Source organism: Arachis ipaensis, chromosome B08 (assembly GCF_000816755.2).
Source record: "Arachis ipaensis cultivar K30076 chromosome B08, Araip1.1, whole genome shotgun sequence".
NCBI lineage: Eukaryota > Viridiplantae > Streptophyta > Magnoliopsida > Fabales > Fabaceae > Arachis > Arachis ipaensis.
In genome coordinates, this window is record NC_029792.2 from 61,119,971 (window position 1) to 61,127,772 (window position 7,802).

General features: G+C 36.5%; 1 pseudogene; it reads right to left on the reverse strand.

Annotated features, from left to right (window-relative positions):
* The window catches only part of LOC107614216, a 7,349-nt pseudogene extending 3,149 nt beyond the window's left edge, over nt 1-4,200 (reverse strand).

Below are 7,802 nucleotides of genomic sequence, written 5' to 3' on the forward strand. Positions count from 1 at the left end.
AACAACATTAAATTGAATAAATTCTGATATTATATATGTACTTCAATTATCCATTCACTTCTACCAAAATTCTTTGCAGATAACGTCATTATTTCAAACAGACTAGAAAGTTGAAATGATATAATTTATTGTAAACCAAATGAAACACTCCAGGCCAAATACCATACATGAGCACACATTTTGCTCCTCATGACCTCATTATATAACATTTTCATAAAAGATGACAATCGTTTAGTGTGTTTTATCTCTTGCCTTTCATTGTTGTCTTTTGCTCATTTTATTTCGTTGTTATTTTTTTTTCCCTGCATCCACAACTAGAAAATTGTTTAATACAGACAGATTTAGTCTTTATTATAGACGGATTTTTAGTTACCGACGGATTTTGTCCTTCTGTAAAAGTCTCGTCGAAAATTATTTACTGATAGATTTTTTCAGTCGGTAATTTACCGACAGATTTTTACCAGTTACTAACAGATTTTTCCTCGATAAATTCTCCCCTCCATTTCTCTGGAACGTCAAACTTTCCGACGGATTTTTCGTCGGTAATTAGAGATAGATTTTTCGATGGATTTTTCATCGGTAATTAGAGACAGATTTTTCGACGGATTTTTCGTCGGTAATTAGCAACAGATTTTTCGACAGATTTTTCATCGATAATTGGAGCCTTAAAAAACCATTCCAAACTCTGAATACAGATAGAAAATTCTTCTGTAAATTAGTCAACATGGTAAAATAGAATTTTTTTTAGATTTTTCCATTGCAAAATAAACTTGTTTTCATATAAAATAAATATAAATTTAATAAATACAATTTTTTTACCTAATTTGTATTCAAATATTAATAATATTACAAAAAATAAACAAATTCATTGTATTATCAAACTAAAAGAAAAGTACTATAAACAAGCAAGTCAATATAATTCAAAACATAAACAGTGTATTGATACATCAACTATAATAATAAGTAACAACCATACATCAAAGTGTGTTGATACATCAACTATAATTTGAAACATAAACTCAATGTATTGTTCAACTATACTAAGTTTTGCAAATAACAAGACCATATAAAAAATTCCTCATATGTTTGAATTTTCAGGACTAACATCTACTAAAACATCAAGTCATTATCTTCGTCTCATTACATCTCTGTTTATAGCTTCTATTTTTGTTTTGACACCATGTGCAATCTTTCCAACTTCATTAATATCCTTCTCCATCCTCTTCTTAATTGCTGAAAATGATGTTGCATTTCCGTCAGTGATCATAGAGCATTAAGTTTCAGTCACTCATAATGTCCTAATGGAAAAGGCAATATATTTAAAAATTATTGATTTGATGCAATATGAACCATGAATATTTACATAGCTAATATTGATGCCAAAAAAATCTCACACATTATGACCCAATTCGACTTTGATGCAATATACCTTTCATAGTAGATGCTTTTGTAACATCTTTTAATTCTTCCTTAGCTTCCTGCAACATTTCCATTTAGTAACAGTTGTAGATGAAACCTAGCTAACAACAAATGATGGCGATAATAGGTACCTTTAGCTTTTGAAGTAGCTCAGAGAGCTTATCGATTTGTTTGTCGATCTCATGGATCTAATAACACAATAAATAATATTAGTACCTTCAAATTATTCAACTGAAATATTGAACAAATAGTTTGAACAAAACGAATATTATATAAATGGAAAAACTAACCAATTTCATTACACTCTTAAACTAACACTGGCTTCATACTATTACAAAAGAGAATCAAACAAAATATTCATGATAGGAAGAGGGAAAAAACTGCAAAGGCAAGTTAAGAACACCATCAAAACACCATCAATATCACCTTGTCTAGAAGGTTGACCATAATTACCTTCACCAGCAAACGAATCCTACAAGACACGAAATCAAAGGGGAAACAACATTTAAAACTCTGATCTTAAAATACCATAGCATGATACATAATCTAAGTAAGCTCCAAAGTTACTAAACGATAATAAAACAAAATAGTAAAAAATATCCCAAGATCACTATCAGTGTCACCTCTGAAAAAATCAAATACTTATTAATTAAGTTAATCATACAATAATTATGTATCAAATGTTGATTACCAATAATATAATAGAATGAAGGGCATGATGGGTGATAAACCCATATTCTATGATGTATTTTGTGCTTAATATAAGTGATTTGTTCAACCCTTCACCCACTTATTCATGTAAATTGCATGGTTTTACTTTTCCTTCCTTATTGTGTGATATATGTGAAAAACATGTTTCCTATGCTTTAAAAATATTAATTTTAATTACCCTTTATTACCATTCGATGCCGTGATTTGTGTGTTAAGTATTTTCAGGTTTCATAGGGCAAGAATGACTTAGGGGACGAAAAGGAAACATACAAAAATGGAAGGAAAGCACAAAAATGGAGTTTTGAAGAAAAGGGCAGTGACGCGAACGCATGGACGACGCAAACGCGTGCCTAGCGAGAAAAGGCATCGACGTGCACGCGTGATTGACGCGGACGCATGCCTTAAGCAGAACGTAAATGACGTGTACGCGTGATCGACGCGTACACGTGACAAGGAAAACTCCCAGATGACGCGAACGCGTGACAGACGCCACGTACAGGAATCTGCAGAAAACGCCCCCAGCAATTTCTGGACCCTTTTTCGGCCCAATTCTGAATCCAGAAATACAGAATATAAGCCAGAGAATGGACGAATCAAAGAACAACATATCATACATTCATAATACATAATTTTTAGGATCTAGATGTAGTTTTTAGAGAGAGAGGTTATCTCTTCTCTCTTAGGATTAAGATTAGGATTTCTCTTAATTTTAGGATTACTTCTCTTCAAATCACAGGTTCAATGTTCATTTAATTTATTTTCTACTTTTATTTATTCCAATGCTTTTACTTGTTAATGTTCCTAATCTGGCTTATGAATTTTCCATGTTAAGATTTGAATGTTTTATTTTATTTATGTCATGGATGATTTTAATTTAATTTGATATTTTCTTCCTTTTGGATTTGGTTAAGTAATTGGTAACACTTGAGTTGTCAAACTCAGCAGTGATTGAAATTGGCAGATTGCTGATTGATTTGGGTCGCTTTGAAGCTAGTCTTCCCACAGGGATTGACTAGGACTTGAGGATTAAATTAATTAGTCCACTTGACTTAACTAAGTGGGATTAAAATCCAATCCTCATCACTCCTGATAAGGATAACTAGGAGAGAAATTCCAAATTCTTATACCTTGCCAAGAGTTTTATTAATTATTAATTTATTTTTCTTATCAATTAAATTACTTGTTCAAACCTTTTCAAAACCCCAAAAACATACCTTTTTCATAACCAATAATAAATTATACATCCCTGCAATTCCTTGAGAAGATGACCCGAGGTTTAAATACTTCGGTTATTAATTTTAAAGGGGTTTGTTACTTGTGACAACCAAAACGTTTGTAAGAAAGGAATTCTTGTCGGTCTAGAAGCTATATTTACAATGCGAATTTATTGTGAAATTTCTAGATCGCGTGAGAGTTTCGCTCTTCAAAATGGCGCCATTGCCGGGGAGTCGCAACTGTGTGCCTTATTATTGGTTATTGTAAATATTTTCTTTTACTTGTTTAATTATTTTTATTTTTAATTTTTATTATTTACTATGAATTCTCACCCCATCGCTTTGAGTTTGGTTCTAATGCTGTCATAAGGAATGGAAGTTATAATAGGAACATGCATCAAGGTCGGAACAATCAGAGATGGATGGAGCCACGAGGATCTGATCAACCCTTTTGGCAACAACACCTTCCAAAATACCATGGACAATGACCATTTACCAATGCATGTTGAGACAATAGTTATGGTGGACCCCCTTGTAATTACCGACAAGCCCCACCATACACCTATGAACCACCTCCTCAACACAGCTTTGAACCACCACACTCACAAGCCACCTACCACCCTTCAACTCCATATGACCTTAACCCATATCCACCCCAACTCCAATCCAATTACTCCCCAGAACCATCACCTCAATATTCACCATCTCCATATCCTTATCAAGAAGAACCACCTCCATATTATGAGCCCTCTCTTCTAACCAATGAACCTTCATATCCATCCCAATCTCCAATGGATGACACCCTTCGTGTTCTTCTTCAAGGGCAAGCGAAGATGCAAAGAGATGTACTGGAAGTCACGACTGCCTTGACTGAGGTAGTAAATAAATTAGCTTCCCAATATTTGAGCACTCAAAGTACTCCCATGGCTACATGTGGAGAATCAAAAGAAGAGTGAAGCATGAAGGAGACACTAGAAACTTTTGGTGGACAATGAGGAACATGGCTTTGTATTGGAATAAGTAGAGGAAGCCATAATAGTTGCAGAGGAAGAAGTGGTTGAAGATTTAGGAGATGCTGAACCTCCATGGGAATCGAAAACTGTAAAGGATTCCACCGAGAAGCTTGAAATTGATGCTAAGGAGGATAGTGCAGAACCTCCAAGGCATATACCTTGTGAAGAATTAGGCGGAACAGACCAAGAAGCTGATTCCCTTAGCATTGATGATCATGAATCAAGCTCTCTTAGTAATGAACTTGCATCCGCAAGTGAATTCTTTGAGATCGAAGAATCTTCCCCGAGTGAATACGAAGATAATGCAGAGGTAAACTTTTCTCAACCTCCAAATTATGACTCGAGTGATGAGGAAGATATCGACAACTTTGATCAAGACATGGTTGAATTTGAAGAAGTTTGCAAGGAAGTGGAGGAATTCATAGAGGAACACAAGGGAGTAGAGCTTGCAGAACCACTGGAAACACCTATCCCAAGGCCATTACCACCCAATAAAAATTTCAAGTGGGTAAAATCTTTAGCTTTTATCTTTACTTTTCCACTTGAATATGGTTTTCTTGAAACAGATGGCCAGCTTAGAGCTCTTTGCGGCTTTAAGAGTAAGAGGGAAATGGCTCACACTCAGAGCTGGTGTGCAAGATTCAATAAGGTTCCACACTTCAATCTGAAATACAATGATTGGTATCAAGTTCAATTGAATGGGTCTCGGAAGACATTTGGCCATCTTGGTGAGAATACAATTTCCAAACTGCCCGGCTGGAAAAATATAGATCAAGACAAAGGCGGATATAAAAGCAAAGTTTAGGATCTTAGAATCTGTTCTGACATTCAACACCTCGGGAGCCTGAGACTCTGTTTGAAGCCTCTCAAGGGCTTTACATGCCTCGTTTGGGATGAATTCAAGGGCTTTACATGCCCCGGAGGCTGTTGGAATTCCAAACACTGGTGGAGATTTTTGGATGAATTCAAGCACAAGCCACCATAGCAGGAAGCTCATCAAATGTCTAACTTAAGGACTATAACTAAAAGTGCTAGGTGGGAGACAACCCACCATGGTATGATCGTTCCTTTTTTCAATTTTATTTCGTATTGTTTGTTTTTATTTTATTTTATTTTCATTGAACTTGGAATTATTCATAGCATCTACATTAGCACTGCATATTGCATACTGCATAATTGCATAAAAAAAAATCACCCCACACGGGCGCGCAGGCCACGCGTGGGCGTCGAATGGAAATCGGCGTAAAGATCCAATGCCCAGAAAGTTGGGCTGGAATCGTGCGGCTGGTGTGCCTTTGGCACAATTTGGCCTATGCGTTCGCGTCCCTGACGCGAACGTGTCACTTACCCTATGCACATCCCACGCGAAAGCGTGAGCAATGCGTACGCGTCGTGTGGATTTTGTGGAGCCCTTTTTAGAAACAGAGAGTTGTGCCAAAACGACGCTGGAACTGTGCGTTTAGCACAATTTTCAGCGATGCGTTCGCGTACTTCACGCGTACATGTCACTTCCCTTTTACCTAATTCATGCGATCGCGTCAACGACGCGGCCACGTCACACCCCTTTTCACCCCAATTACGCGATCGCGTGCTCCATGCGTTTGCGTGGATTCAAAATCCTTAACCCCAACCCACGCGAAACCTACCATTCTGCGTCACCCATTCGTCCCCAACCCCCTCCCCTCTGCAACCTACCCTCTCCTATTCTCCAACCACCACACCACCACCATCGCCACCTAGAACCACCACCGCCCAGCCCAGACCACCGACCCCCCTCGGTGGTGCCACCCCCTTCTCCCCTTCTTCCCTCTTCCCTCTCCTCTTCCCTCCACGACCCCACTGCCGCCACCCCCGCCCGGAACCGCCACCAGATCCAGGCCGCAGATCTGGAGATTCTTCTACAGACAGAGCCTCCGCTTTTGCAGGCAGCTCCTCCTACACTTCCATAGACTGCAGACACTCAGCCTACCACCGAGATACCTACTGCACACCCTTCCGGAGACGACACTTCTCACACCCAGCTTGAGTGAGCATCGAGGACGATGCTATTATTTAAGTGTCGGGAGGTCTCCATCTCTGGCGTACTTGAATTTAGTGAACCACTTTTCAGACTCTTTTATCCTATTTTGCTTATTTTTCTGTATTTTTATTTGTATTTTTCATCTTTCAGTACTTGGACACTTTTCTTTTGCTGTATTTTTTCTGTATTTCTGCATTTTGCACTTTAGTTTATATATTTATATTAGATATTTAGTTTAGTCTAGTTGCAATTTTAGTTATTAAGTTGTGATATAGAACATATAGATTAATTAGTTTAGTTTACCCTTTTAGCATACGATAAATTGGATTAATTGAAAATAAAAAGAGTAAACTAAAAACTTTAGTACAACAGAATCACAACAATCCACACACCTTGTATATATATAGCATTACATGTTAGTTAAGCTGACAACATTTTTCAAGGAAAAATACTAAGATTTTAAGGGCCACCCTAAGAGTCACATTGAGCATAAGGGGAACTCTTGATTTCTACTTGCATGACATACATAACTGATATATGGTTTTTGAGCCAAAGAACACACAACCTGTGAGTTTTTGAGTATAATTGTATGGTTACATTATTTAACCATAATTATTTCATTCTTGTGTGTTCGCCCTTCTTTTTTATTCTGGTGATCTTTACTTTGTTTTAATCTATATGTCCAATATAGAATATAGATACATACCAAGAGATGATTGAGGCCATCATTTAAATTTTTCCTCACTTATCCCAAATAAGCTTACCTTTTACATCACCCTTGTTAGCCCCCTTGAGCTTTTAATCCCCTCTTGTTCTATAACCACATTACTAGCCTTAAACAGAAAAACAAATTAAAAATCCCAAGTTGAATCCTTGGTTAGCTTAAGATAGAGATTGTGTATCCACTAAGTGTGGGGAAACATGGGAACGTGGATTGATAGAAAAGGATTAACTCAATAAAGTAATAAGGATTTTGGGAGCATGCTCATGTAAAACAAATTTAAAATACCATGTGCATTGATATATGTTCTATTTATGTTTTAAAAAAAAACCCTCTTTTAAATTAAATAAGTAAATAAGGGGACAAAATTACCCCAATGATAAGTTTAGTAAAGAAATCAATGCACATGAGTAAGAATCAAAAATTGAAATTGGTACATGAGTATGTATTAAGAAAGAGAAAAATTGGGAACCCCAAGGAAGTTATAAAATATGTAGAATATGTATATGTTAGGTGAGACCTTAGACTAATTAAGGATTCAACTTATAGCTCACTTAGCCTTATATATATATACTCTTACCCTTACCTTGGCCCCATTACAACCTTTAAAAAGACCTCATGATCTTTGTATGTCTATATTCAATATTTGTCGATTGGTTAGATGAAGAACAAAGTTTTAGAAAGCAAGAATAGAAAAGAATAGA